At 43.4% G+C, this 25,223-nt stretch overlaps 51 non-coding genes across 51 annotated transcripts; all 51 read right to left on the bottom strand.

The window, feature by feature from the left end:
- Positions 1 to 125: 125 nt before the first annotated feature.
- Positions 126 to 244, bottom strand: LOC134119441 (5S ribosomal RNA). Its single transcript, XR_009950994.1, has one exon. It is a non-coding gene; the product is annotated as a 5S ribosomal RNA (ribosomal RNA).
- A 339-nt stretch (positions 245 to 583) lies between these two features.
- Positions 584 to 702, bottom strand: LOC134119063 (5S ribosomal RNA). The gene has a single exon (XR_009950624.1). It is a non-coding gene; the product is annotated as a 5S ribosomal RNA (ribosomal RNA).
- A 397-nt stretch (positions 703 to 1,099) lies between these two features.
- LOC134119440 (5S ribosomal RNA) lies at positions 1,100 to 1,218 on the bottom strand. Its single transcript, XR_009950993.1, has one exon. It is a non-coding gene; the product is annotated as a 5S ribosomal RNA (ribosomal RNA).
- A 339-nt stretch (positions 1,219 to 1,557) lies between these two features.
- LOC134119439 (5S ribosomal RNA) lies at positions 1,558 to 1,676 on the bottom strand. The gene has a single exon (XR_009950992.1). It is a non-coding gene; the product is annotated as a 5S ribosomal RNA (ribosomal RNA).
- A 396-nt stretch (positions 1,677 to 2,072) lies between these two features.
- LOC134119438 (5S ribosomal RNA) lies at positions 2,073 to 2,191 on the bottom strand. Its single transcript, XR_009950991.1, has one exon. It is a non-coding gene; the product is annotated as a 5S ribosomal RNA (ribosomal RNA).
- A 396-nt stretch (positions 2,192 to 2,587) lies between these two features.
- LOC134119437 (5S ribosomal RNA) lies at positions 2,588 to 2,706 on the bottom strand. Its single transcript, XR_009950990.1, has one exon. It is a non-coding gene; the product is annotated as a 5S ribosomal RNA (ribosomal RNA).
- A 339-nt stretch (positions 2,707 to 3,045) lies between these two features.
- LOC134119435 (5S ribosomal RNA) lies at positions 3,046 to 3,164 on the bottom strand. Its single transcript, XR_009950988.1, has one exon. It is a non-coding gene; the product is annotated as a 5S ribosomal RNA (ribosomal RNA).
- Positions 3,165 to 3,560: 396 nt separating this feature from the next.
- LOC134119434 (5S ribosomal RNA) lies at positions 3,561 to 3,679 on the bottom strand. The gene has a single exon (XR_009950987.1). It is a non-coding gene; the product is annotated as a 5S ribosomal RNA (ribosomal RNA).
- Positions 3,680 to 4,075: 396 nt separating this feature from the next.
- Positions 4,076 to 4,194, bottom strand: LOC134118695 (5S ribosomal RNA). The gene has a single exon (XR_009950256.1). It is a non-coding gene; the product is annotated as a 5S ribosomal RNA (ribosomal RNA).
- A 398-nt stretch (positions 4,195 to 4,592) lies between these two features.
- Positions 4,593 to 4,711, bottom strand: LOC134119433 (5S ribosomal RNA). The gene has a single exon (XR_009950986.1). It is a non-coding gene; the product is annotated as a 5S ribosomal RNA (ribosomal RNA).
- A 396-nt stretch (positions 4,712 to 5,107) lies between these two features.
- Positions 5,108 to 5,226, bottom strand: LOC134119432 (5S ribosomal RNA). The gene has a single exon (XR_009950985.1). It is a non-coding gene; the product is annotated as a 5S ribosomal RNA (ribosomal RNA).
- Positions 5,227 to 5,622: 396 nt separating this feature from the next.
- Positions 5,623 to 5,741, bottom strand: LOC134118769 (5S ribosomal RNA). The gene has a single exon (XR_009950330.1). It is a non-coding gene; the product is annotated as a 5S ribosomal RNA (ribosomal RNA).
- A 339-nt stretch (positions 5,742 to 6,080) lies between these two features.
- Positions 6,081 to 6,199, bottom strand: LOC134119431 (5S ribosomal RNA). The gene has a single exon (XR_009950984.1). It is a non-coding gene; the product is annotated as a 5S ribosomal RNA (ribosomal RNA).
- Positions 6,200 to 6,595: 396 nt separating this feature from the next.
- LOC134119430 (5S ribosomal RNA) lies at positions 6,596 to 6,714 on the bottom strand. The gene has a single exon (XR_009950983.1). It is a non-coding gene; the product is annotated as a 5S ribosomal RNA (ribosomal RNA).
- Positions 6,715 to 7,110: 396 nt separating this feature from the next.
- LOC134118768 (5S ribosomal RNA) lies at positions 7,111 to 7,229 on the bottom strand. Its single transcript, XR_009950329.1, has one exon. It is a non-coding gene; the product is annotated as a 5S ribosomal RNA (ribosomal RNA).
- Positions 7,230 to 7,568: 339 nt separating this feature from the next.
- Positions 7,569 to 7,687, bottom strand: LOC134118645 (5S ribosomal RNA). The gene has a single exon (XR_009950205.1). It is a non-coding gene; the product is annotated as a 5S ribosomal RNA (ribosomal RNA).
- Positions 7,688 to 8,083: 396 nt separating this feature from the next.
- LOC134119429 (5S ribosomal RNA) lies at positions 8,084 to 8,202 on the bottom strand. Its single transcript, XR_009950982.1, has one exon. It is a non-coding gene; the product is annotated as a 5S ribosomal RNA (ribosomal RNA).
- A 339-nt stretch (positions 8,203 to 8,541) lies between these two features.
- Positions 8,542 to 8,660, bottom strand: LOC134119062 (5S ribosomal RNA). Its single transcript, XR_009950623.1, has one exon. It is a non-coding gene; the product is annotated as a 5S ribosomal RNA (ribosomal RNA).
- Positions 8,661 to 9,057: 397 nt separating this feature from the next.
- LOC134119428 (5S ribosomal RNA) lies at positions 9,058 to 9,176 on the bottom strand. Its single transcript, XR_009950981.1, has one exon. It is a non-coding gene; the product is annotated as a 5S ribosomal RNA (ribosomal RNA).
- A 339-nt stretch (positions 9,177 to 9,515) lies between these two features.
- Positions 9,516 to 9,634, bottom strand: LOC134119427 (5S ribosomal RNA). Its single transcript, XR_009950980.1, has one exon. It is a non-coding gene; the product is annotated as a 5S ribosomal RNA (ribosomal RNA).
- A 339-nt stretch (positions 9,635 to 9,973) lies between these two features.
- Positions 9,974 to 10,092, bottom strand: LOC134119426 (5S ribosomal RNA). Its single transcript, XR_009950979.1, has one exon. It is a non-coding gene; the product is annotated as a 5S ribosomal RNA (ribosomal RNA).
- A 396-nt stretch (positions 10,093 to 10,488) lies between these two features.
- LOC134119424 (5S ribosomal RNA) lies at positions 10,489 to 10,607 on the bottom strand. Its single transcript, XR_009950977.1, has one exon. It is a non-coding gene; the product is annotated as a 5S ribosomal RNA (ribosomal RNA).
- Positions 10,608 to 11,003: 396 nt separating this feature from the next.
- Positions 11,004 to 11,122, bottom strand: LOC134118694 (5S ribosomal RNA). The gene has a single exon (XR_009950255.1). It is a non-coding gene; the product is annotated as a 5S ribosomal RNA (ribosomal RNA).
- A 398-nt stretch (positions 11,123 to 11,520) lies between these two features.
- Positions 11,521 to 11,639, bottom strand: LOC134118767 (5S ribosomal RNA). The gene has a single exon (XR_009950328.1). It is a non-coding gene; the product is annotated as a 5S ribosomal RNA (ribosomal RNA).
- Positions 11,640 to 11,978: 339 nt separating this feature from the next.
- On the bottom strand, positions 11,979 to 12,097 carry LOC134119423 (5S ribosomal RNA). Its single transcript, XR_009950976.1, has one exon. It is a non-coding gene; the product is annotated as a 5S ribosomal RNA (ribosomal RNA).
- Positions 12,098 to 12,493: 396 nt separating this feature from the next.
- Positions 12,494 to 12,612, bottom strand: LOC134119422 (5S ribosomal RNA). The gene has a single exon (XR_009950975.1). It is a non-coding gene; the product is annotated as a 5S ribosomal RNA (ribosomal RNA).
- Positions 12,613 to 13,008: 396 nt separating this feature from the next.
- On the bottom strand, positions 13,009 to 13,127 carry LOC134119421 (5S ribosomal RNA). Its single transcript, XR_009950974.1, has one exon. It is a non-coding gene; the product is annotated as a 5S ribosomal RNA (ribosomal RNA).
- A 396-nt stretch (positions 13,128 to 13,523) lies between these two features.
- On the bottom strand, positions 13,524 to 13,642 carry LOC134119420 (5S ribosomal RNA). Its single transcript, XR_009950973.1, has one exon. It is a non-coding gene; the product is annotated as a 5S ribosomal RNA (ribosomal RNA).
- A 339-nt stretch (positions 13,643 to 13,981) lies between these two features.
- Positions 13,982 to 14,100, bottom strand: LOC134119419 (5S ribosomal RNA). The gene has a single exon (XR_009950972.1). It is a non-coding gene; the product is annotated as a 5S ribosomal RNA (ribosomal RNA).
- Positions 14,101 to 14,496: 396 nt separating this feature from the next.
- On the bottom strand, positions 14,497 to 14,615 carry LOC134119418 (5S ribosomal RNA). The gene has a single exon (XR_009950971.1). It is a non-coding gene; the product is annotated as a 5S ribosomal RNA (ribosomal RNA).
- A 339-nt stretch (positions 14,616 to 14,954) lies between these two features.
- Positions 14,955 to 15,073, bottom strand: LOC134119417 (5S ribosomal RNA). Its single transcript, XR_009950970.1, has one exon. It is a non-coding gene; the product is annotated as a 5S ribosomal RNA (ribosomal RNA).
- Positions 15,074 to 15,469: 396 nt separating this feature from the next.
- Positions 15,470 to 15,588, bottom strand: LOC134119416 (5S ribosomal RNA). The gene has a single exon (XR_009950969.1). It is a non-coding gene; the product is annotated as a 5S ribosomal RNA (ribosomal RNA).
- A 398-nt stretch (positions 15,589 to 15,986) lies between these two features.
- On the bottom strand, positions 15,987 to 16,105 carry LOC134118766 (5S ribosomal RNA). The gene has a single exon (XR_009950327.1). It is a non-coding gene; the product is annotated as a 5S ribosomal RNA (ribosomal RNA).
- Positions 16,106 to 16,444: 339 nt separating this feature from the next.
- On the bottom strand, positions 16,445 to 16,563 carry LOC134119415 (5S ribosomal RNA). The gene has a single exon (XR_009950968.1). It is a non-coding gene; the product is annotated as a 5S ribosomal RNA (ribosomal RNA).
- Positions 16,564 to 16,959: 396 nt separating this feature from the next.
- On the bottom strand, positions 16,960 to 17,078 carry LOC134119413 (5S ribosomal RNA). Its single transcript, XR_009950966.1, has one exon. It is a non-coding gene; the product is annotated as a 5S ribosomal RNA (ribosomal RNA).
- Positions 17,079 to 17,476: 398 nt separating this feature from the next.
- On the bottom strand, positions 17,477 to 17,595 carry LOC134118765 (5S ribosomal RNA). Its single transcript, XR_009950326.1, has one exon. It is a non-coding gene; the product is annotated as a 5S ribosomal RNA (ribosomal RNA).
- Positions 17,596 to 17,934: 339 nt separating this feature from the next.
- On the bottom strand, positions 17,935 to 18,053 carry LOC134119412 (5S ribosomal RNA). The gene has a single exon (XR_009950965.1). It is a non-coding gene; the product is annotated as a 5S ribosomal RNA (ribosomal RNA).
- A 396-nt stretch (positions 18,054 to 18,449) lies between these two features.
- LOC134119411 (5S ribosomal RNA) lies at positions 18,450 to 18,568 on the bottom strand. The gene has a single exon (XR_009950964.1). It is a non-coding gene; the product is annotated as a 5S ribosomal RNA (ribosomal RNA).
- A 398-nt stretch (positions 18,569 to 18,966) lies between these two features.
- LOC134118764 (5S ribosomal RNA) lies at positions 18,967 to 19,085 on the bottom strand. The gene has a single exon (XR_009950325.1). It is a non-coding gene; the product is annotated as a 5S ribosomal RNA (ribosomal RNA).
- Positions 19,086 to 19,424: 339 nt separating this feature from the next.
- On the bottom strand, positions 19,425 to 19,543 carry LOC134119410 (5S ribosomal RNA). Its single transcript, XR_009950963.1, has one exon. It is a non-coding gene; the product is annotated as a 5S ribosomal RNA (ribosomal RNA).
- Positions 19,544 to 19,939: 396 nt separating this feature from the next.
- On the bottom strand, positions 19,940 to 20,058 carry LOC134119409 (5S ribosomal RNA). Its single transcript, XR_009950962.1, has one exon. It is a non-coding gene; the product is annotated as a 5S ribosomal RNA (ribosomal RNA).
- Positions 20,059 to 20,397: 339 nt separating this feature from the next.
- LOC134119407 (5S ribosomal RNA) lies at positions 20,398 to 20,516 on the bottom strand. Its single transcript, XR_009950960.1, has one exon. It is a non-coding gene; the product is annotated as a 5S ribosomal RNA (ribosomal RNA).
- A 396-nt stretch (positions 20,517 to 20,912) lies between these two features.
- LOC134119406 (5S ribosomal RNA) lies at positions 20,913 to 21,031 on the bottom strand. Its single transcript, XR_009950959.1, has one exon. It is a non-coding gene; the product is annotated as a 5S ribosomal RNA (ribosomal RNA).
- A 339-nt stretch (positions 21,032 to 21,370) lies between these two features.
- On the bottom strand, positions 21,371 to 21,489 carry LOC134119405 (5S ribosomal RNA). Its single transcript, XR_009950958.1, has one exon. It is a non-coding gene; the product is annotated as a 5S ribosomal RNA (ribosomal RNA).
- Positions 21,490 to 21,885: 396 nt separating this feature from the next.
- On the bottom strand, positions 21,886 to 22,004 carry LOC134119404 (5S ribosomal RNA). Its single transcript, XR_009950957.1, has one exon. It is a non-coding gene; the product is annotated as a 5S ribosomal RNA (ribosomal RNA).
- A 398-nt stretch (positions 22,005 to 22,402) lies between these two features.
- LOC134118762 (5S ribosomal RNA) lies at positions 22,403 to 22,521 on the bottom strand. Its single transcript, XR_009950323.1, has one exon. It is a non-coding gene; the product is annotated as a 5S ribosomal RNA (ribosomal RNA).
- A 339-nt stretch (positions 22,522 to 22,860) lies between these two features.
- Positions 22,861 to 22,979, bottom strand: LOC134119403 (5S ribosomal RNA). Its single transcript, XR_009950956.1, has one exon. It is a non-coding gene; the product is annotated as a 5S ribosomal RNA (ribosomal RNA).
- Positions 22,980 to 23,375: 396 nt separating this feature from the next.
- On the bottom strand, positions 23,376 to 23,494 carry LOC134119401 (5S ribosomal RNA). Its single transcript, XR_009950954.1, has one exon. It is a non-coding gene; the product is annotated as a 5S ribosomal RNA (ribosomal RNA).
- Positions 23,495 to 23,892: 398 nt separating this feature from the next.
- Positions 23,893 to 24,011, bottom strand: LOC134118761 (5S ribosomal RNA). The gene has a single exon (XR_009950322.1). It is a non-coding gene; the product is annotated as a 5S ribosomal RNA (ribosomal RNA).
- Positions 24,012 to 24,350: 339 nt separating this feature from the next.
- Positions 24,351 to 24,469, bottom strand: LOC134119400 (5S ribosomal RNA). The gene has a single exon (XR_009950953.1). It is a non-coding gene; the product is annotated as a 5S ribosomal RNA (ribosomal RNA).
- Positions 24,470 to 24,865: 396 nt separating this feature from the next.
- Positions 24,866 to 24,984, bottom strand: LOC134119399 (5S ribosomal RNA). The gene has a single exon (XR_009950952.1). It is a non-coding gene; the product is annotated as a 5S ribosomal RNA (ribosomal RNA).
- Positions 24,985 to 25,223: the final 239 nt, after the last annotated feature.

The following is a 25,223-nucleotide window of genomic DNA, read 5'->3' as shown; positions in this document are numbered from 1 at the left end:
AGTTCCTTATATATCCAACGTTAAAACAACACTAAACATGCATCTCTTCGACAATGTGATATACTTTTTGTAATTTGTAGGTGTACAATCTGCGGCGCTCGGCGGCTTCCAGAGAGAAGTGAAAAAGCTTACGGCACCTGGGATTCCCAGGCGGTCTTCCATCCAGGTACTAACCAGGCCCTGCTCTGCTTAGCTTCCGAGATCAGACGAGATCGGGCGGAACCAGAGAGGTATGGCCGTAAGCTGCTCTTTATCTTTTTCCTAATCCTTTATAATGCGTCAAAAAATTATGTCACGCCTGCCGTTGGCATCTTTGTGTGGGTTAAATAAGGGTATGCAAAGAAGGCTGTGACATCCTATGCCGAAAATTGGATGGACTAGAGAAGACTCGCCCAGGAGTCCCAGCCAATCGGTGGATGGCCATTGCAGTCCCCGCCACCTCAAATGGCCTGACGATGGTATGGACGTAAGCCACCTTTCATCTTCTTCCTATTGCATCTCTTCTACAATGTGAAATGCTTTTTACAATTGTGTAGGTGTACAATCTGCGGCGCTGGGCGGCTTTCGGAGAGAGAAGTGAAAAAGCTTACGGCACATGGGATTCCCAGGCGGTCTTCCATCCAGGTACTAACCAGGCCCTGCTCTGCTTAGCTTCCGAGATCAGACGAGATCGGGCGGAACCAGAGAGGTATGGCCGTAAGCTGCTTTTTATCTTTTTTCCTAATCCTTTAAAACGTGTCAAAGATAATCAGAAGAGTTTCTTTTTCTAAAATTGAAGCAGTTCTTAGGATTGGTAAGAGAGGTTCCTAAAACCTGAAGGTAACTTTACTTTTCTTCACTGGCAATTCTAACATGTTGGGTTAGCACCTGTATTTCAACGGCTAAATTACAAACAAAAGTATGCCAATTGTTAAATGTTGATCAACACTAATTTAGCAACCATGAAACGGAATCATTTTTGATGATATTGTCTAAGTTCCTTATATACCCAACGTTAAAACAACACTAAACATGCATCTCTTCGACAATGTGATATACTTTTTGTAATTTGTAGGTGTACAATCTGCGGCGCTCGGCGGCTTCCGGAGAGAAGTGAAAAAGCTTACGGCACCTGGGATTCCCAGGCGGTCTTCCATCCAGGTACTAACCAGGCCCTGCTCTGCTTAGCTTCCGAGATCAGACGAGATCGGGCGGAACCAGAGAGGTATGGCCGTAAGCTGCTCTTTATCTTTTTCCTAATCCTTTATAATGCGTCAAAAAATTATGTCACGCCTGCCGTTGGCATCTTTGTGTGGGTTAAATAAGGGTATGCAAAGAAGGCTGTGACATCCTATGCCGAAAATTGGATGGACTAGAGAAGACCCGCCCAGGAGTCCCAGCCAATCGGTGGATGGCCATTGCAGTCCCCGCCACCTCAAATGGCCTGACGATGGTATGGACGTAAGCCACCTTTCATCTTCTTCCTATTGCATCTCTTCTACAATGTAAAATGCTTTTTACAATTGTGTAGGTGTACAATCTGCGGCGCTGGGCGGCTTTCGGAGAGAGAAGTGAAAAAGCTTACGGCACCTGGGATTCCCAGGCGGTCTTCCATCCAGGTACTAACCAGGCCCTGCTCTGCTTAGCTTCCGAGATCAGACGAGATCGGGCGGAACCAGAGAGGTATGGCCGTAAGCTGCTTTTTATCTTTTTCCTAATCCTTTAAAACGTGTCAAAGATAATCAGAAGAGTTTGTTTTTCTAAAATTGAAGCAGTTCTTAGGATTGGCAAGAGAGGTTCCTAAAACCTGAAGGTAACTTTACTTTTCTTCACTGGCAATTCTAACATGTTGGGTTAGCACCTGTATTTGAACGGCTAAATTACAAACAAAAGTATGCCAATTGTTAAATGTTGATCAACACTAATTTAGCAACCATGAAACGGAATCATTTTTGATGATATTGTCTAAGTTCCTTATATATCCAACGTTAAAACAACACTAAACATGCATCTCTTCCACAATGTGATATACTTTTTGTAATTTGTAGGTGTACAATCTGCGGCGCTCGGCGGCTTCCAGAGAGAAGTGAAAAAGCTTACGGCACCTGGGATTCCCAGGCGGTCTTCCATCCAGGTACTAACCAGGCCCTGCTCTGCTTAGCTTCCGAGATCAGACGAGATCGGGCGGAACCAGAGAGGTATGGCCGTAAGCTGCTTTTTATCTTTTTCCTAATCCTTTAAAACGTGTCAAAGATAATCAGAAGAGCTCCTTTTTCTAAAATTGAAGCAGTTCTTAGGATTGGCAAGAGAAGTTCCTAAAACCTGAAGGTAACTTTACTTTTCTTCACTGGCAATTCTAACATGTTGGGTTAGCACCTGTATTTCAACGGCTAAATTACAAACAAAAGTATGCCAATTGTTAAATGTTGATCAACACTAATTTAGCAACCATGAAACGGAATCATTTTTGATGATATTGTCTAAGTTCCTTATATATCCAACGTTAAAACAACACTAAACATGCATCTCTTCGACAATGTGATATACTTTTTGTAATTTGTAGGTGTACAATCTGCGGCGCTCGGCGGCTTCCGGAGAGAAGTGAAAAAGCTTACGGCACCTGGGATTCCCAGGCGGTCTTCCATCCAGGTACTAACCAGGCCCTGCTCTGCTTAGCTTCCGAGATCAGACGAGATCGGGCGGAACCAGAGAGGTATGGCCGTAAGCTGCTCTTTATCTTTTTCCTAATCCTTTATAATGCGTCAAAAAATTATGTCACGCCTGCCGTTGGCATCTTTGTGTGGGTTAAATAAGGGTATGCAAAGAAGGCTGTGACATCCTATGCCGAAAATTGGATGGACTAGAGAAGACCCGCCCAGGAGTCCCAGCCAATCGGTGGATGGCCATTGCAGTCCCCGCCACCTCAAATGGCCTGACGATGGTATGGACGTAAGCCACCTTTCATCTTCTTCCTATTGCATCTCTTCTACAATGTGAAATGCTTTTTACAATTGTGTAGGTGTACAATCTGCGGCGCTGGGCGGCTTTCGGAGAGAGAAGTGAAAAAGCTTACGGCACCTGGGATTCCCAGGCGGTCTTCCATCCAGGTACTAACCAGGCCCTGCTCTGCTTAGCTTCCGAGATCAGACGAGATCGGGCGGAACCAGAGAGGTATGGCCGTAAGCTGCTTTTTATCTTTTTCCTAATCCTTTAAAACGTGTCAAAGATAATCAGAAGAGCTCCTTTTTCTAAAATTGAAGCAGTTCTTAGGATTGGCAAGAGAGGTTCCTAAAACCTGAAGGTAACTTTACTTTTCTTCACTGGCAATTCTAACATGTTGGGGTAGCACCTGTATTTCAACGGCTAAATTACAAACAAAAGTATGCCAATTGTTAAATGTTGATCAACACTAATTTAGCAACCATGAAACGGAATCAATTTTGATGATATTGTCTAAGTTCCTTATATATCCAACGTTAAAACAACACTAAACATGCATCTCTTCGACAATGTGATATACTTTTTGTAATTTGTAGGTGTACAATCTGCGGCGCTCGGCGGCTTCCAGAGAGAAGTGAAAAAGCTTACGGCACCTGGGATTCCCAGGCGGTCTTCCATCCAGGTACTAACCAGGCCCTGCTCTGCTTAGCTTCCGAGATCAGACGAGATCGGGCGGAACCAGAGAGGTATGGCCGTAAGCTGCTTTTTATCTTTTTCCTAATCCTTTAAAACGTGTCAAAGATAATCAGAAGAGCTCCTTTTTCTAAAATTGAAGCAGTTCTTAGGATTGGCAAGAGAAGTTCCTAAAACCTGAAGGTAACTTAACTTTTCTTCACTGGCAATTCTAACATGTTGGGTTAGCACCTGTATTTCAACGGCTAAATTACAAACAAAAGTATGCCAATTGTTAAATGTTGATCAACACTAATTTAGCAACCATGAAACGGAATCATTTTTGATTATATTGTCTAAGTTCCTTATATATCCAACGTTAAAACAACACTAAACATGCATCTCTTCGACAATGTGATATACTTTTTGTAATTTGTAGGTGTACAATCTGCGGCGCTCGGCGGCTTCCAGAGAGAAGTGAAAAAGCTTACGACACCTGGGATTCCCAGGCGGTCTTCCATCCAGGTACTAACCAGGCCCTGCTCTGCTTAGCTTCCGAGATCAGACGAGATCGGGCGGAACCAGAGAGGTATGGCCGTAAGCTGCTTTTTATCTTTTTCCTAATCCTTTAAAACGTGTCAAAGATAATCAGAAGAGCTCCTTTTTCTAAAATTGAAGCAGTTCTTAGGATTGGCAAGAGAGGTTCCTAAAACCTGAAGGTAACTTTACTTTTCTTCACTGGCAATTCTAACATGTTGGGTTAGCACCTGTATTTCAACGGCTAAATTACAAACAAAAGTATGCCAATTGTTAAATGTTGATCAACACTAATTTAGCAACCATGAAACGGAATCAATTTAGATGATATTGTCTAAGTTCCTTATATATCCAACGTTAAAACAACACTAAACATGCATCTCTTCGACAATGTGATATACTTTTTGTAATTTGTAGGTGTACAATCTGCGGCGCTGGGCGGCTTTCGGAGAGAGAAGTGAAAAAGCTTACGGCACCTGGGATTCCCAGGCGGTCTTCCATCCAGGTACTAACCAGGCCCTGCTCTGCTTAGCTTCCGAGATCAGACGAGATCGGGCGGAACCAGAGAGGTATGGCCGTAAGCTGCTTTTTATCTTTTTCCTAATCCTTTAAAACGTGTCAAAGATAATCAGAAGAGTTTGTTTTTCTAAAATTGAAGCAGTTCTTAGGATTGGCAAGAGAGGTTCCTAAAACCTGAAGGTAACTTTACTTTTCTTCACTGGCAATTCTAACATGTTGGGTTAGCACCTGTATTTGAACGGCTAAATTACAAACAAAAGTATGCCAATTGTTAAATGTTGATCAACACTAATTTAGCAACCATGAAACGGAATCATTTTTGATGATATTGTCTAAGTTCCTTATATATCCAACGTTAAAACAACACTAAACATGCATCTCTTCGACAATGTGATATACTTTTTGTAATTTGTAGGTGTACAATCTGCGGCGCTCGGCGGCTTCCAGAGAGAAGTGAAAAAGCTTACGGCACCTGGGATTCCCAGGCGGTCTTCCATCCAGGTACTAACCAGGCCCTGCTCTGCTTAGCTTCCGAGATCAGACGAGATCGGGCGGAACCAGAGAGGTATGGCCGTAAGCTGCTTTTTATCTTTTTCCTAATCCTTTAAAACGTGTCAAAGATAATCAGAAGAGTTTGTTTTTCTAAAATTGAAGCAGTTCTTAGGATTGGCAAGAGAGGTTCCTAAAACCTGAAGGTAACTTTACTTTTCTTCACTGGCAATTCTAACATGTTGGGTTAGCACCTGTATTTGAACGGCTAAATTACAAACAAAAGTATGCCAATTGTTAAATGTTGATCAACACTAATTTAGCAACCATGAAACGGAATCATTTTTGATGATATTGTCTAAGTTCCTTATATATCCAACGTTAAAACAACACTAAACATGCATCTCTTCCACAATGTGATATACTTTTTGTAATTTGTAGGTGTACAATCTGCGGCGCTCGGCGGCTTCCAGAGAGAAGTGAAAAAGCTTACGGCACCTGGGATTCCCAGGCGGTCTTCCATCCAGGTACTAACCAGGCCCTGCTCTGCTTAGCTTCCGAGATCAGACGAGATCGGGCGGAACCAGAGAGGTAAGGCCGTAAGCTGCTCTTTATCTTTTTCCTAATCCTTTATAATGCGTCAAAAAATTATGTCACGCCTGCCGTTGGCATCTTTGTGTGGGTTAAATTAGGGTATGCAAAGAAGGCTGTGACATCCTATGCCGAAAATTGGATGGACTAGAGAAGACCCGCCCAGGAGTCCCAGCCAATCGGTGGATGGCCATTGCAGTCCCCGCCACCTCAAATGGCCTGACGATGGTATGGACGTAAGCCACCTTTCATCTTCTTCCTATTGCATCTCTTCTACAATGTGAAATGCTTTTTACAATTGTGTAGGTGTACAATCTGCGGCGCTGGGCGGCTTTCGGAGAGAGAAGTGAAAAAGCTTACGGCACCTGGGATTCCCAGGCGGTCTTCCATCCAGGTACTAACCAGGCCCTGCTCTGCTTAGCTTCCGAGATCAGACGAGATCGGGCGGAACCAGAGAGGTATGGCCGTAAGCTGCTTTTTATCTTTTTCCTAATCCTTTAAAACGTGTCAAAGATAATCAGAAGAGTTTGTTTTTCTAAAATTGAAGCAGTTCTTAGGATTGGCAAGAGAGGTTCCTAAAACCTGAAGGTAACTTTACTTTTCTTCACTGGCAATTCTAACATGTTGGGTTAGCACCTGTATTTGAACGGCTAAATTACAAACAAAAGTATGCCAATTGTTAAATGTTGATCAACACTAATTTAGCAACCATGAAACGGAATCATTTTTGATGATATTGTCTAAGTTCCTTATATATCCAACGTTAAAACAACACTAAACATGCATCTCTTCGACAATGTGATATACTTTTTGTAATTTGTAGGTGTACAATCTGCGGCGCTCGGCGGCTTCCAGAGAGAAGTGAAAAAGCTTACGGCACCTGGGATTCCCAGGCGGTCTTCCATCCAGGTACTAACCAGGCCCTGCTCTGCTTAGCTTCCGAGATCAGACGAGATCGGGCGGAACCAGAGAGGTATGGCCGTAAGCTGCTTTTTATCTTTTTCCTAATCCTTTAAAACGTGTCAAAGATAATCAGAAGAGTTTGTTTTTCTAAAATTGAAGCAGTTCTTAGGATTGGCAAGAGAGGTTCCTAAAACCTGAAGGTAACTTTACTTTTCTTCACTGGCAATTCTAACATGTTGGGTTAGCACCTGTATTTGAACGGCTAAATTACAAACAAAAGTATGCCAATTGTTAAATGTTGATCAACACTAATTTAGCAACCATGAAACGGAATCATTTTTGATGATATTGTCTAAGTTCCTTATATATCCAACGTTAAAACAACACTAAACATGCATCTCTTCCACAATGTGATATACTTTTTGTAATTTGTAGGTGTACAATCTGCGGCGCTCGGCGGCTTCCAGAGAGAAGTGAAAAAGCTTACGGCACCTGGGATTCCCAGGCGGTCTTCCATCCAGGTACTAACCAGGCCCTGCTCTGCTTAGCTTCCGAGATCAGACGAGATCGGGCGGAACCAGAGAGGTAAGGCCGTAAGCTGCTCTTTATCTTTTTCCTAATCCTTTATAATGCGTCAAAAAATTATGTCACGCCTGCCGTTGGCATCTTTGTGTGGGTTAAATTAGGGTATGCAAAGAAGGCTGTGACATCCTATGCCGAAAATTGGATGGACTAGAGAAGACCCGCCCAGGAGTCCCAGCCAATCGGTGGATGGCCATTGCAGTCCCCGCCACCTCAAATGGCCTGACGATGGTATGGACGTAAGCCACCTTTCATCTTCTTCCTATTGCATCTCTTCTACAATGTGAAATGCTTTTTACAATTGTGTAGGTGTACAATCTGCGGCGCTGGGCGGCTTTCGGAGAGAGAAGTGAAAAAGCTTACGGCACCTGGGATTCCCAGGCGGTCTTCCATCCAGGTACTAACCAGGCCCTGCTCTGCTTAGCTTCCGAGATCAGACGAGATCGGGCGGAAACAGAGAGGTATGGCCGTAAGCTGCTTTTTATCTTTTTCCTAATCCTTTAAAACGTGTCAAAGATAATCAGAAGAGTTTGTTTTTCTAAAATTGAAGCAGTTCTTAGGATTGGCAAGAGAGGTTCCTAAAACCTGAAGGTAACTTTACTTTTCTTCACTGGCAATTCTAACATGTTGGGTTAGCACCTGTATTTGAACGGCTAAATTACAAACAAAAGTATGCCAATTGTTAAATGTTGATCAACACTAATTTAGCAACCATGAAACGGAATCATTTTTGATGATATTGTCTAAGTTCCTTATATATCCAACGTTAAAACAACACTAAACATGCATCTCTTCGACAATGTGATATACTTTTTGTAATTTGTAGGTGTACAATCTGCGGCGCTCGGCGGCTTCCAGAGAGAAGTGAAAAAGCTTACGGCACCTGGGATTCCCAGGCGGTCTTCCATCCAGGTACTAACCAGGCCCTGCTCTGCTTAGCTTCCGAGATCAGACGAGATCGGGCGGAACCAGAGAGGTATGGCCGTAAGCTGCTCTTTATCTTTTTCCTAATCCTTTATAATGCGTCAAAAAATTATGTCACGCCTGCCGTTGGCATCTTTGTGTGGGTTAAATAAGGGTATGCAAAGAAGGCTGTGACATCCTATGCCGAAAATTGGATGGACTAGAGAAGACTCGCCCAGGAGTCCCAGCCAATCGGTGGATGGCCATTGCAGTCCCCGCCACCTCAAATGGCCTGACGATGGTATGGACGTAAGCCACCTTTCATCTTCTTCCTATTGCATCTCTTCTACAATGTGAAATGCTTTTTACAATTGTGTAGGTGTACAATCTGCGGCGCTGGGCGGCTTTCGGAGAGAGAAGTGAAAAAGCTTACGGCACATGGGATTCCCAGGCGGTCTTCCATCCAGGTACTAACCAGGCCCTGCTCTGCTTAGCTTCCGAGATCAGACGAGATCGGGCGGAACCAGAGAGGTATGGCCGTAAGCTGCTTTTTATCTTTTTTCCTAATCCTTTAAAACGTGTCAAAGATAATCAGAAGAGTTTCTTTTTCTAAAATTGAAGCAGTTCTTAGGATTGGTAAGAGAGGTTCCTAAAACCTGAAGGTAACTTTACTTTTCTTCACTGGCAATTCTAACATGTTGGGTTAGCACCTGTATTTCAACGGCTAAATTACAAACAAAAGTATGCCAATTGTTAAATGTTGATCAACACTAATTTAGCAACCATGAAACGGAATCATTTTTGATGATATTGTCTAAGTTCCTTATATACCCAACGTTAAAACAACACTAAACATGCATCTCTTCGACAATGTGATATACTTTTTGTAATTTGTAGGTGTACAATCTGCGGCGCTCGGCGGCTTCCGGAGAGAAGTGAAAAAGCTTACGGCACCTGGGATTCCCAGGCGGTCTTCCATCCAGGTACTAACCAGGCCCTGCTCTGCTTAGCTTCCGAGATCAGACGAGATCGGGCGGAACCAGAGAGGTATGGCCGTAAGCTGCTCTTTATCTTTTTCCTAATCCTTTATAATGCGTCAAAAAATTATGTCACGCCTGCCGTTGGCATCTTTGTGTGGGTTAAATAAGGGTATGCAAAGAAGGCTGTGACATCCTATGCCGAAAATTGGATGGACTAGAGAAGACCCGCCCAGGAGTCCCAGCCAATCGGTGGATGGCCATTGCAGTCCCCGCCACCTCAAATGGCCTGACGATGGTATGGACGTAAGCCACCTTTCATCTTCTTCCTATTGCATCTCTTCTACAATGTAAAATGCTTTTTACAATTGTGTAGGTGTACAATCTGCGGCGCTGGGCGGCTTTCGGAGAGAGAAGTGAAAAAGCTTACGGCACCTGGGATTCCCAGGCGGTCTTCCATCCAGGTACTAACCAGGCCCTGCTCTGCTTAGCTTCCGAGATCAGACGAGATCGGGCGGAACCAGAGAGGTATGGCCGTAAGCTGCTCTTTATCTTTTTCCTAATCCTTTATAATGCGTCAAAAAATTATGTCACGCCTGCCGTTGGCATCTTTGTGTGGGTTAAATAAGGGTATGCAAAGAAGGCTGTGACATCCTATGCCGAAAATTGGATGGACTAGAGAAGACCCGCCCAGGAGTCCCAGCCAATCGGTGGATGGCCATTGCAGTCCCCGCCACCTCAAATGGCCTGACGATGGTATGGACGTAAGCCACCTTTCATCTTCTTCCTATTGCATCTCTTCTACAATGTGAAATGCTTTTTACAATTGTGTAGGTGTACAATCTGCGGCGCTGGGCGGCTTTCGGAGAGAGAAGTGAAAAAGCTTACGGCACCTGGGATTCCCAGGCGGTCTTCCATCCAGGTACTAACCAGGCCCTGCTCTGCTTAGCTTCCGAGATCAGACGAGATCGGGCGGAACCAGAGAGGTATGGCCGTAAGCTGCTTTTTATCTTTTTCCTAATCCTTTAAAACGTGTCAAAGATAATCAGAAGAGCTCCTTTTTCTAAAATTGAAGCAGTTCTTAGGATTGGCAAGAGAGGTTCCTAAAACCTGAAGGTAACTTTACTTTTCTTCACTGGCAATTCTAACATGTTGGGGTAGCACCTGTATTTCAACGGCTAAATTACAAACAAAAGTATGCCAATTGTTAAATGTTGATCAACACTAATTTAGCAACCATGAAACGGAATCAATTTTGATGATATTGTCTAAGTTCCTTATATATCCAACGTTAAAACAACACTAAACATGCATCTCTTCGACAATGTGATATACTTTTTGTAATTTGTAGGTGTACAATCTGCGGCGCTCGGCGGCTTCCAGAGAGAAGTGAAAAAGCTTACGGCACCTGGGATTCCCAGGCGGTCTTCCATCCAGGTACTAACCAGGCCCTGCTCTGCTTAGCTTCCGAGATCAGACGAGATCGGGCGGAACCAGAGAGGTATGGCCGTAAGCTGCTTTTTATCTTTTTCCTAATCCTTTAAAACGTGTCAAAGATAATCAGAAGAGCTCCTTTTTCTAAAATTGAAGCAGTTCTTAGGATTGGCAAGAGAAGTTCCTAAAACCTGAAGGTAACTTAACTTTTCTTCACTGGCAATTCTAACATGTTGGGTTAGCACCTGTATTTCAACGGCTAAATTACAAACAAAAGTATGCCAATTGTTAAATGTTGATCAACACTAATTTAGCAACCATGAAACGGAATCATTTTTGATTATATTGTCTAAGTTCCTTATATATCCAACGTTAAAACAACACTAAACATGCATCTCTTCGACAATGTGATATACTTTTTGTAATTTGTAGGTGTACAATCTGCGGCGCTCGGCGGCTTCCAGAGAGAAGTGAAAAAGCTTACGACACCTGGGATTCCCAGGCGGTCTTCCATCCAGGTACTAACCAGGCCCTGCTCTGCTTAGCTTCCGAGATCAGACGAGATCGGGCGGAACCAGAGAGGTATGGCCGTAAGCTGCTTTTTATCTTTTTCCTAATCCTTTAAAACGTGTCAAAGATAATCAGAAGAGCTCCTTTTTCTAAAATTGAAGCAGTTCTTAGGATTGGCAAGAGAGGTTCCTAAAACCTGAAGGTAACTTTACTTTTCTTCACTGGCAATTCTAACATGTTGGGTTAGCACCTGTATTTCAACGGCTAAATTACAAACAAAAGTATGCCAATTGTTAAATGTTGATCAACACTAATTTAGCAACCATGAAACGGAATCAATTTAGATGATATTGTCTAAGTTCCTTATATATCCAACGTTAAAACAACACTAAACATGCATCTCTTCGACAATGTGATATACTTTTTGTAATTTGTAGGTGTACAATCTGCGGCGCTGGGCGGCTTTCGGAGAGAGAAGTGAAAAAGCTTACGGCACCTGGGATTCCCAGGCGGTCTTCCATCCAGGTACTAACCAGGCCCTGCTCTGCTTAGCTTCCGAGATCAGACGAGATCGGGCGGAACCAGAGAGGTAAGGCCGTAAGCTGCTCTTTATCTTTTTCCTAATCCTTTATAATGCGTCAAAAAATTATGTCACGCCTGCCGTTGGCATCTTTGTGTGGGTTAAATTAGGGTATGCAAAGAAGGCTGTGACATCCTATGCCGAAAATTGGATGGACTAGAGAAGACCCGCCCAGGAGTCCCAGCCAATCGGTGGATGGCCATTGCAGTCCCCGCCACCTCAAATGGCCTGACGATGGTATGGACGTAAGCCACCTTTCATCTTCTTCCTATTGCATCTCTTCTACAATGTGAAATGCTTTTTACAATTGTGTAGGTGTACAATCTGCGGCGCTGGGCGGCTTTCGGAGAGAGAAGTGAAAAAGCTTACGGCACCTGGGATTCCCAGGCGGTCTTCCATCCAGGTACTAACCAGGCCCTGCTCTGCTTAGCTTCCGAGATCAGACGAGATCGGGCGGAACCAGAGAGGTATGGCCGTAAGCTGCTTTTTACCTTTTTCCTAATCCTTTAAAACGTGTCAAAGATAATCAGAAGAGTTTCTTTTTCTAAAATTGAAGCAGTTCTTAGGATTGGCAAGAGAGGTTCCTAAAACCTGAAGGTAACTTTACTTTTCTTGACTGGCAATTCTAACATGTTGGGTTAGCACCTGTATTTCAACGGCTAAATTACAAACAAAAGTATGCCAATTGTTAAATGTTGATCAACACTAATTTAGCAACCATGAAACGGAATCAATTTTGATGATATTGTCTAAGTTCCTTATATATCCAACGTTAAAACAACACTAAACATGCATCTCTTCGACAATGTGATATACTTTTTGTAATTTGTAGGTGTACAATCTGCGGCGCTCGGCGGCTTCCAGAGAGAAGTGAAAAAGCTTACGGCACCTGGGATTCCCAGGCGGTCTTCCATCCAGGTACTAACCAGGCCCTGCTCTGCTTAGCTTCCGAGATCAGACGAGATCGGGCGGAACCAGAGAGGTATGGCCGTAAGCTGCTTTTTATCTTTTTCCTAATCCTTTAAAACGTGTCAAAGATAATCAGAAGAGCTCCTTTTTCTAAAATTGAAGCAGTTCTTAGGATTGGCAAGAGAGGTTCCTAAAACCTGAAGGTAACTTTACTTTTCTTCACTGGCAATTCTAACATGTTGGGTTAGCACCTGTATTTCAACGGCTAAATTACAAACAAAAGTATGCCAATTGTTAAATGTTGATCAACACTAATTTAGCAACCATGAAACGGAATCAATTTAGATGATATTGTCTAAGTTCCTTATATATCCAACGTTAAAACAACACTAAACATGCATCTCTTCGACAATGTGATATACTTTTTGTAATTTGTAGGTGTACAATCTGCGGCGCTCGGCGGCTTCCAGAGAGAAGTGAAAAAGCTTACGGCACCTGGGATTCCCAGGCGGTCTTCCATCCAGGTACTAACCAGGCCCTGCTCTGCTTAGCTTCCGAGATCAGACGAGATCGGGCGGAACCAGAGAGGTATGGCCGTAAGCTGCTTTTTATCTTTTTCCTAATCCTTTAAAACGTGTCAAAGATAATCAGAAGAGCTCCTTTTTCTAAAATTGAAGCAGTTCTTAGGATTGGCAAGAGAAGTTCCTAAAACCTGAAGGTAACTTAACTTTTCTTCACTGGCAATTCTAACATGTTGGGTTAGCACCTGTATTTCAACGGCTAAATTACAAACAAAAGTATGCCAATTGTTAAATGTTGATCAACACTAATTTAGCAACCATGAAACGGAATCATTTTTGATTATATTGTCTAAGTTCCTTATATATCCAACGTTAAAACAACACTAAACATGCATCTCTTCGACAATGTGATATACTTTTTGTAATTTGTAGGTGTACAATCTGCGGCGCTCGGCGGCTTCCAGAGAGAAGTGAAAAAGCTTACGGCACCTGGGATTCCCAGGCGGTCTTCCATCCAGGTACTAACCAGGCCCTGCTCTGCTTAGCTTCCGAGATCAGACGAGATCGGGCGGAACCAGAGAGGTATGGCCGTAAGCTGCTCTTTATCTTTTTCCTAATCCTTTATAATGCGTCAAAAAATTATGTCACGCCTGCCGTTGGCATCTTTGTGTGGGTTAAATAAGGGTATGCAAAGAAGGCTGTGACATCCTATGCCGAAAATTGGATGGACTAGAGAAGACCCGCCCAGGAGTCCCAGCCAATCGGTGGATGGCCATTGCAGTCCCCGCCACCTCAAATGGCCTGACGATGGTACGGACGTAAGCCACCTTTCATCTTCTTCCTATTGCATCTCTTCTACAATGTGAAATGCTTTTTACAATTGTGTAGGTGTACAATCTGCGGCGCTGGGCGGCTTTCGGAGAGAGAAGTGAAAAAGCTTACGGCACCTGGGATTCCCAGGCGGTCTTCCATCCAGGTACTAACCAGGCCCTGCTCTGCTTAGCTTCCGAGATCAGACGAGATCGGGCGGAACCAGAGAGGTATGGCCGTAAGCTGCTTTTTATCTTTTTCCTAATCCTTTAAAACGTGTCAAAGATAATCAGAAGAGTTTGTTTTTCTAAAATTGAAGCAGTTCTTAGGATTGGCAAGAGAGGTTCCTAAAACCTGAAGGTAACTTTACTTTTCTTCACTGGCAATTCTAACATGTTGGGTTAGCACCTGTATTTGAACGGCTAAATTACAAACAAAAGTATGCCAATTGTTAAATGTTGATCAACACTAATTTAGCAACCATGAAACGGAATCATTTTTGATGATATTGTCTAAGTTCCTTATATATCCAACGTTAAAACAACACTAAACATGCATCTCTTCGACAATGTGATATACTTTTTGTAATTTGTAGGTGTACAATCTGCGGCGCTCGGCGGCTTCCAGAGAGAAGTGAAAAAGCTTACGGCACCTGGGATTCCCAGGCGGTCTTCCATCCAGGTACTAACCAGGCCCTGCTCTGCTTAGCTTCCGAGATCAGACGAGATCGGGCGGAACCAGAGAGGTATGGCCGTAAGCTGCTTTTTATCTTTTTCCTAATCCTTTATAATGCGTCAAAAAATTATGTCACGCCTGCCGTTGGCATCTTTGTGTGGGTTAAATAAGGGTATGCAAAGAAGGCTGTGACATCCTATGCCGAAAATTGGATGGACTAGAGAAGACCCGCCCAGGAGTCCCAGCCAATCGGTGGATGGCCATTGCAGTCCCCGCCACCTCAAATGGCCTGACGATGGTATGGACGTAAGCCACCTTTCATCTTCTTCCTATTGCATCTCTTCTACAATGTGAAATGCTTTTTACAATTGTGTAGGTGTACAATCTGCGGCGCTGGGCGGCTTTCGGAGAGAGAAGTGAAAAAGCTTACGGCACCTGGGATTCCCAGGCGGTCTTCCATCCAGGTACTAACCAGGCCCTGCTCTGCTTAGCTTCCGAGATCAGACGAGATCGGGCGGAACCAGAGAGGTATGGCCGTAAGCTGCTTTTTACCTTTTTCCTAATCCTTTAAAACGTGTCAAAGATAATCAGAAGAGTTTCTTTTTCTAAAATTGAAGCAGTTCTTAGGATTGGCAAGAGAGGTTCCTAAAACCTGAAGGTAACTTTACTTTTCTTCACTGGCAATTCTAACATGTTGGGTTAGCACCTGTATTTCAACGGCTAAATTACAAACAAAAGTATGCCAATTGTTAAATGTTGATCAACACTAATTTAGCAACCATGAAACGGAATCAATTTTGATGATATTGTCTAAGTTCCTTATATATCCAACGTTAAAACAACACTAAACATGCATCTCTTCGACAATGTGATATACTTTTTGTAATTTGTAGGTGTACAATCTGCGGCGCTCGGCGGCTTCCAGAGAGAAGTGAAAAAGCTTACGGCACCTGGGATTCCCAGGCGGTCTTCCATCCAGGTACTAACCAGGCCCTGCTCTGCTTAGCTTCCGAGATCAGACGAGATCGGGCGGAACCAGAGAGGTATGGCCGTAAGCTGCTTTTTATCTTTTTCCTAATCCTTTAAAACGTGTCAAAGATAATCAGAAGAGTTTGTTTTTCTAAAATTGAAGCAGTTCTTAGGATTGGCAAGAGAGGTTCCTAAAACCTGAAGGTAACTTTACTTTTCTTCACTGGCAATTCTAACATGTTGGGTTAGCACCTGTATTTCAACGGCTAAATTACAAACAAAAGTATGCCAATTGTTAAATGTTGATCAACACTAATTTAGCAACCATGAAACGGAATCAATTTTGATGATATTGTCTAAGTTCCTTATATATCCAACGTTAAAACAACACTAAACATGCATCTCTTCGACAATGTGATATACTTTTTGTAATTTGTAGGTGTACAATCTGCGGCGCTGGGCGGCTTTCGGAGAGAGAAGTGAAAAAGCTTACGGCACCTGGGATTCCCAGGCGGTCTTCCATCCAGGTACTAACCAGGCCCTGCTCTGCTTAGCTTCCGAGATCAGACGAGATCGGGCGGAACCAGAGAGGTAAGGCCGTAAGCTGCTCTTTATCTTTTTCCTAATCCTTTATAATGCGTCAAAAAATTATGTCACGCCTGCCGTTGGCATCTTTGTGTGGGTTAAATTAGGGTATGCAAAGAAGGCTGTGACATCCTATGCCGAAAATTGGATGGACTAGAGAAGACCCGCCCAGGAGTCCCAGCCAATCGGTGGATGGCCATTGCAGTCCCCGCCAACTCAAATGGCCTGACGATGGTATGGACGTAAGCCACCTTTCATCTTCTTCCTATTGCATCTCTTCTACAATGTGAAATGCTTTTTACAATTGTGTAGGTGTACAATCTGCGGCGCTGGGCGGCTTTCGGAGAGAGAAGTGAAAAAGCTTACGGCACCTGGGATTCCCAGGCGGTCTTCCATCCAGGTACTAACCAGGCCCTGCTCTGCTTAGCTTCCGAGATCAGACGAGATCGGGCGGAACCAGAGAGGTATGGCCGTAAGCTGCTTTTTACCTTTTTCCTAATCCTTTAAAACGTGTCAAAGATAATCAGAAGAGTTTCTTTTTCTAAAATTGAAGCAGTTCTTAGGATTGGCAAGAGAGGTTCCTAAAACCTGAAGGTAACTTTACTTTTCTTCACTGGCAATTCTAACATGTTGGGTTAGCACCTGTATTTCAACGGCTAAATTACAAACAAAAGTATGCCAATTGTTAAATGTTGATCAACACTAATTTAGCAACCATGAAACGGAATCAATTTTGATGATATTGTCTAAGTTCCTTATATATCCAACGTTAAAACAACACTAAACATGCATCTCTTCGACAATGTGATATACTTTTTGTAATTTGTAGGTGTACAATCTGCGGCGCTCGGCGGCTTCCAGAGAGAAGTGAAAAAGCTTACGGCACCTGGGATTCCCAGGCGGTCTTCCATCCAGGTACTAACCAGGCCCTGCTCTGCTTAGCTTCCGAGATCAGACGAGATCGGGCGGAACCAGAGAGGTATGGCCGTAAGCTGCTTTTTATCTTTTTCCTAATCCTTTAAAACGTGTCAAAGATAATCAGAAGAGTTTGTTTTTCTAAAATTGAAGCAGTTCTTAGGATTGGCAAGAGAGGTTCCTAAAACCTGAAGGTAACTTTACTTTTCTTCACTGGCAATTCTAACATGTTGGGTTAGCACCTGTATTTCAACGGCTAAATTACAAACAAAAGTATGCCAATTGTTAAATGTTGATCAACACTAATTTAGCAACCATGAAACGGAATCAATTTTGATGATATTGTCTAAGTTCCTTATATATCCAACGTTAAAACAACACTAAACATGCATCTCTTCGACAATGTGATATACTTTTTGTAATTTGTAGGTGTACAATCTGCGGCGCTGGGCGGCTTTCGGAGAGAGAAGTGAAAAAGCTTACGGCACCTGGGATTCCCAGGCGGTCTTCCATCCAGGTACTAACCAGGCCCTGCTCTGCTTAGCTTCCGAGATCAGACGAGATCGGGCGGAACCAGAGAGGTAAGGCCGTAAGCTGCTCTTTATCTTTTTCCTAATCCTTTATAATGCGTCAAAAAATTATGTCACGCCTGCCGTTGGCATCTTTGTGTGGGTTAAATTAGGGTATGCAAAGAAGGCTGTGACATCCTATGCCGAAAATTGGATGGACTAGAGAAGACCCGCCCAGGAGTCCCAGCCAATCGGTGGATGGCCATTGCAGTCCCCGCCAACTCAAATGGCCTGACGATGGTATGGACGTAAGCCACCTTTCATCTTCTTCCTATTGCATCTCTTCTACAATGTGAAATGCTTTTTACAATTGTGTAGGTGTACAATCTGCGGCGCTGGGCGGCTTTCGGAGAGAGAAGTGAAAAAGCTTACGGCACCTGGGATTCCCAGGCGGTCTTCCATCCAGGTACTAACCAGGCCCTGCTCTGCTTAGCTTCCGAGATCAGACGAGATCGGGCGGAACCAGAGAGGTATGGCCGTAAGCTGCTTTTTACCTTTTTCCTAATCCTTTAAAACGTGTCAAAGATAATCAGAAGAGTTTCTTTTTCTAAAATTGAAGCAGTTCTTAGGATTGGCAAGAGAGGTTCCTAAAACCTGAAGGTAACTTTACTTTTCTTCACTGGCAATTCTAACATGTTGGGTTAGCACCTGTATTTCAACGGCTAAATTACAAACAAAAGTATGCCAATTGTTAAATGTTGATCAACACTAATTTAGCAACCATGAAACGGAATCAATTTTGATGATATTGTCTAAGTTCCTTATATATCCAACGTTAAAACAACACTAAACATGCATCTCTTCGACAATGTGATATACTTTTTGTAATTTGTAGGTGTACAATCTGCGGCGCTCGGCGGCTTCCAGAGAGAAGTGAAAAAGCTTACGGCACCTGGGATTCCCAGGCGGTCTTCCATCCAGGTACTAACCAGGCCCTGCTCTGCTTAGCTTCCGAGATCAGACGAGATCGGGCGGAACCAGAGAGGTATGGCCGTAAGCTGCTTTTTATCTTTTTCCTAATCCTTTAAAACGTGTCAAAGATAATCAGAAGAGCTCCTTTTTCTAAAATTGAAGCAGTTCTTAGGATTGGCAAGAGAGGTTCCTAAAACCTGAAGGTAACTTTACTTTTCTTCACTGGCAATTCTAACATGTTGGGTTAGCACCTGTATTTCAACGGCTAAATTACAAACAAAAGTATGCCAATTGTTAAATGTTGATCAACACTAATTTAGCAACCATGAAACGGAATCAATTTAGATGATATTGTCTAAGTTCCTTATATATCCAACGTTAAAACAACACTAAACATGCATCTCTTCGACAATGTGATATACTTTTTGTAATTTGTAGGTGTACAATCTGCGGCGCTGGGCGGCTTTCGGAGAGAGAAGTGAAAAAGCTTACGGCACCTGGGATTCCCAGGCGGTCTTCCATCCAGGTACTAACCAGGCCCTGCTCTGCTTAGCTTCCGAGATCAGACGAGATCGGGCGGAACCAGAGAGGTAAGGCCGTAAGCTGCTCTTTATCTTTTTCCTAATCCTTTATAATGCGTCAAAAAATTATGTCACGCCTGCCGTTGGCATCTTTGTGTGGGTTAAATTAGGGTATGCAAAGAAGGCTGTGACATCCTATGCCGAAAATTGGATGGACTAGAGAAGACCCGCCCAGGAGTCCCAGCCAATCGGTGGATGGCCATTGCAGTCCCCGCCACCTCAAATGGCCTGACGATGGTATGGACGTAAGCCACCTTTCATCTTCTTCCTATTGCATCTCTTCTACAATGTGAAATGCTTTTTACAATTGTGTAGGTGTACAATCTGCGGCGCTGGGCGGCTTTCGGAGAGAGAAGTGAAAAAGCTTACGGCACCTGGGATTCCCAGGCGGTCTTCCATCCAGGTACTAACCAGGCCCTGCTCTGCTTAGCTTCCGAGATCAGACGAGATCGGGCGGAACCAGAGAGGTATGGCCGTAAGCTGCTTTTTACCTTTTTCCTAATCCTTTAAAACGTGTCAAAGATAATCAGAAGAGTTTCTTTTTCTAAAATTGAAGCAGTTCTTAGGATTGGCAAGAGAGGTTCCTAAAACCTGAAGGTAACTTTACTTTTCTTCACTGGCAATTCTAACATGTTGGGTTAGCACCTGTATTTCAACGGCTAAATTACAAACAAAAGTATGCCAATTGTTAAATGTTGATCAACACTAATTTAGCAACCATGAAACGGAATCATTTTTGATTATATTGTCTAAGTTCCTTATATATCCAACGTTAAAACAACACTAAACATGCATCTCTTCGACAATGTGATATACTTTTTGTAATTTGTAGGTGTACAATCTGCGGCGCTCGGCGGCTTCCAGAGAGAAGTGAAAAAGCTTACGGCACCTGGGATTCCCAGGCGGTCTTCCATCCAGGTACTAACCAGGCCCTGCTCTGCTTAGCTTCCGAGATCAGACGAGATCGGGCGGAACCAGAGAGGTATGGCCGTAAGCTGCTCTTTATCTTTTTCCTAATCCTTTATAATGCGTCAAAAAATTATGTCACGCCTGCCGTTGGCATCTTTGTGTGGGTTAAATAAGGGTATGCAAAGAAGGCTGTGACATCCTATGCCGAAAATTGGATGGACTAGAGAAGACCCGCCCAGGAGTCCCAGCCAATCGGTGGATGGCCATTGCAGTCCCCGCCACCTCAAATGGCCTGACGATGGTACGGACGTAAGCCACCTTTCATCTTCTTCCTATTGCATCTCTTCTACAATGTGAAATGCTTTTTACAATTGTGTAGGTGTACAATCTGCGGCGCTGGGCGGCTTTCGGAGAGAGAAGTGAAAAAGCTTACGGCACCTGGGATTCCCAGGCGGTCTTCCATCCAGGTACTAACCAGGCCCTGCTCTGCTTAGCTTCCGAGATCAGACGAGATCGGGCGGAACCAGAGAGGTATGGCCGTAAGCTGCTTTTTATCTTTTTCCTAATCCTTTAAAACGTGTCAAAGATAATCAGAAGAGTTTGTTTTTCTAAAATTGAAGCAGTTCTTAGGATTGGCAAGAGAGGTTCCTAAAACCTGAAGGTAACTTTACTTTTCTTCACTGGCAATTCTAACATGTTGGGTTAGCACCTGTATTTGAACGGCTAAATTACAAACAAAAGTATGCCAATTGTTAAATGTTGATCAACACTAATTTAGCAACCATGAAACGGAATCATTTTTGATGATATTGTCTAAGTTCCTTATATATCCAACGTTAAAACAACACTAAACATGCATCTCTTCGACAATGTGATATACTTTTTGTAATTTGTAGGTGTACAATCTGCGGCGCTCGGCGGCTTCCAGAGAGAAGTGAAAAAGCTTACGGCACCTGGGATTCCCAGGCGGTCTTCCATCCAGGTACTAACCAGGCCCTGCTCTGCTTAGCTTCCGAGATCAGACGAGATCGGGCGGAACCAGAGAGGTATGGCCGTAAGCTGCTTTTTATCTTTTTCCTAATCCTTTATAATGCGTCAAAAAATTATGTCACGCCTGCCGTTGGCATCTTTGTGTGGGTTAAATAAGGGTATGCAAAGAAGGCTGTGACATCCTATGCCGAAAATTGGATGGACTAGAGAAGACCCGCCCAGGAGTCCCAGCCAATCGGTGGATGGCCATTGCAGTCCCCGCCACCTCAAATGGCCTGACGATGGTATGGACGTAAGCCACCTTTCATCTTCTTCCTATTGCATCTCTTCTACAATGTGAAATGCTTTTTACAATTGTGTAGGTGTACAATCTGCGGCGCTGGGCGGCTTTCGGAGAGAGAAGTGAAAAAGCTTACGGCACCTGGGATTCCCAGGCGGTCTTCCATCCAGGTACTAACCAGGCCCTGCTCTGCTTAGCTTCCGAGATCAGACGAGATCGGGCGGAACCAGAGAGGTATGGCCGTAAGCTGCTTTTTACCTTTTTCCTAATCCTTTAAAACGTGTCAAAGATAATCAGAAGAGTTTCTTTTTCTAAAATTGAAGCAGTTCTTAGGATTGGCAAGAGAGGTTCCTAAAACCTGAAGGTAACTTTACTTTTCTTCACTGGCAATTCTAACATGTTGGGTTAGCACCTGTATTTCAACGGCTAAATTACAAACAAAAGTATGCCAATTGTTAAATGTTGATCAACACTAATTTAGCAACCATGAAACGGAATCAATTTTGATGATATTGTCTAAGTTCCTTATATATCCAACGTTAAAACAACACTAAACATGCATCTCTTCGACAATGTGATATACTTTTTGTAATTTGTAGGTGTACAATCTGCGGCGCTCGGCGGCTTCCAGAGAGAAGTGAAAAAGCTTACGGCACCTGGGATTCCCAGGCGGTCTTCCATCCAGGTACTAACCAGGCCCTGCTCTGCTTAGCTTCCGAGATCAGACGAGATCGGGCGGAACCAGAGAGGTATGGCCGTAAGCTGCTTTTTATCTTTTTCCTAATCCTTTAAAACGTGTCAAAGATAATCAGAAGAGTTTGTTTTTCTAAAAATGAAGCAGTTCTTAGGATTGGCAAGAGAGGTTCCTAAAACCTGAAGGTAACTTTACTTTTCTTCACTGGCAATTCTAACATGTTGGGTTAGCACCTGTATTTCAACGGCTAAATTACAAACAAAAGTATGCCAATTGTTAAATGTTGATCAACACTAATTTAGCAACCATGAAACGGAATCAATTTTGATGATATTGTCTAAGTTCCTTATATATCCAACGTTAAAACAACACTAAACATGCATCTCTTCGACAATGTGATATACTTTTTGTAATTTGTAGGTGTACAATCTGCGGCGCTGGGCGGCTTTCGGAGAGAGAAGTGAAAAAGCTTACGGCACCTGGGATTCCCAGGCGGTCTTCCATCCAGGTACTAACCAGGCCCTGCTCTGCTTAGCTTCCGAGATCAGACGAGATCGGGCGGAACCAGAGAGGTAAGGCCGTAAGCTGCTCTTTATCTTTTTCCTAATCCTTTATAATGCGTCAAAAAATTATGTCACGCCTGCCGTTGGCATCTTTGTGTGGGTTAAATTAGGGTATGCAAAGAAGGCTGTGACATCCTATGCCGAAAATTGGATGGACTAGAGAAGACCCGCCCAGGAGTCCCAGCCAATCGGTGGATGGCCATTGCAGTCCCCGCCAACTCAAATGGCCTGACGATGGTATGGACGTAAGCCACCTTTCATCTTCTTCCTATTGCATCTCTTCTACAATGTGAAATGCTTTTTACAATTGTGTAGGTGTACAATCTGCGGCGCTGGGCGGCTTTCGGAGAGAGAAGTGAAAAAGCTTACGGCACCTGGGATTCCCAGGCGGTCTTCCATCCAGGTACTAACCAGGCCCTGCTCTGCTTAGCTTCCGAGATCAGACGAGATCGGGCGGAACCAGAGAGGTATGGCCGTAAGCTGCTTTTTACCTTTTTCCTAATCCTTTAAAACGTGTCAAAGATAATCAGAAGAGTTTCTTTTTCTAAAATTGAAGCAGTTCTTAGGATTGGCAAGAGAGGTTCCTAAAACCTGAAGGTAACTTTACTTTTCTTCACTGGCAATTCTAACATGTTGGGTTAGCACCTGTATTTCAACGGCTAAATTACAAACAAAAGTATGCCAATTGTTAAATGTTGATCAACACTAATTTAGCAACCATGAAACGGAATCAATTTTGATGATATTGTCTAAGTTCCTTATATATCCAACGTTAAAACAACACTAAACATGCATCTCTTCGACAATGTGATATACTTTTTGTAATTTGTAGGTGTACAATCTGCGGCGCTCGGCGGCTTCCAGAGAGAAGTGAAAAAGCTTACGGCACCTGGGATTCCCAGGCGGTCTTCCATCCAGGTACTAACCAGGCCCTGCTCTGCTTAGCTTCCGAGATCAGACGAGATCGGGCGGAACCAGAGAGGTATGGCCGTAAGCTGCTTTTTATCTTTTTCCTAATCCTTTAAAACGTGTCAAAGATAATCAGAAGAGCTCCTTTTTCTAAAATTGAAGCAGTTCTTAGGATTGGCAAGAGAGGTTCCTAAAACCTGAAGGTAACTTTACTTTTCTTCACTGGCAATTCTAACATGTTGGGTTAGCACCTGTATTTCAACGGCTAAATTACAAACAAAAGTATGCCAATTGTTAAATGTTGATCAACACTAATTTAGCAACCATGAAACGGAATCAATTTAGATGATATTGTCTAAGTTCCTTATATATCCAACGTTAAAACAACACTAAACATGCATCTCTTCGACAATGTGATATACTTTTTGTAATTTGTAGGTGTACAATCTGCGGCGCTGGGCGGCTTTCGGAGAGAGATGTGAAAAAGCTTACGGCACCTGGGATTCCCAGGCGGTCTTCCATCCAGGTACTAACCAGGCCCTGCTCTGCTTAGCTTCCGAGATCAGACGAGATCGGGCGGAACCAGAGAGGTAAGGCCGTAAGCTGCTCTTTATCTTTTTCCTAATCCTTTATAATGCGTCAAAAAATTATGTCACGCCTGCCGTTGGCATCTTTGTGTGGGTTAAATTAGGGTATGCAAAGAAGGCTGTGACATCCTATGCCGAAAATTGGATGGACTAGAGAAGACCCGCCCAGGAGTCCCAGCCAATCGGTGGATGGCCATTGCAGTCCCCGCCACCTCAAATGGCCTGACGATGGTATGGACGTAAGCCACCTTTCATCTTCTTCCTATTGCATCTCTTCTACAATGTGAAATGCTTTTTACAATTGTGTAGGTGTACAATCTGCGGCGCTGGGCGGCTTTCGGAGAGAGAAGTGAAAAAGCTTACGGCACCTGGGATTCCCAGGCGGTCTTCCATCCAGGTACTAACCAGGCCCTGCTCTGCTTAGCTTCCGAGATCAGACGAGATCGGGCGGAACCAGAGAGGTATGGCCGTAAGCTGCTTTTTACCTTTTTCCTAATCCTTTAAAACGTGTCAAAGATAATCAGAAGAGTTTCTTTTTCTAAAATTGAAGCAGTTCTTAGGATTGGCAAGAGAGGTTCCTAAAACCTGAAGGTAACTTTACTTTTCTTCACTGGCAATTCTAACATGTTGGGTTAGCACCTGTATTTCAACGGCTAAATTACAAACAAAAGTATGCCAATTGTTAAATGTTGATCAACACTAATTTAGCAACCATGAAACGGAATCAATTTTGATGATATTGTCTAAGTTCCTTATATATCCAACGTTAAAACAACACTAAACATGCATCTCTTCGACAATGTGATATACTTTTTGTAATTTGTAGGTGTACAATCTGCGGCGCTCGGCGGCTTCCAGAGAGAAGTGAAAAAGCTTACGGCACCTGGGATTCCCAGGCGGTCTTCCATCCAGGTACTAACCAGGCCCTGCTCTGCTTAGCTTCCGAGATCAGACGAGATCGGGCGGAACCAGAGAGGTATGGCCGTAAGCTGCTTTTTATCTTTTTCCTAATCCTTTAAAACGTGTCAAAGATAATCAGAAGAGCTCCTTTTTCTAAAATTGAAGCAGTTCTTAGGATTGGCAAGAGAGGTTCCTAAAACCTGAAGGTAACTTTACTTTTCTTCACTGGCAATTCTAACATGTTGGGTTAGCACCTGTATTTCAACGGCTAAATTACAAACAAAAGTATGCCAATTGTTAAATGTTGATCAACACTAATTTAGCAACCA

Source organism: Pungitius pungitius, unplaced genomic scaffold (assembly GCF_949316345.1).
Source record: "Pungitius pungitius unplaced genomic scaffold, fPunPun2.1 scaffold_24, whole genome shotgun sequence".
In the NCBI taxonomy this organism is placed as follows: Eukaryota; Metazoa; Chordata; class Actinopteri; order Perciformes; family Gasterosteidae; genus Pungitius; species Pungitius pungitius.
This window is presented reverse-complemented; position numbering and strand designations above follow the sequence as displayed.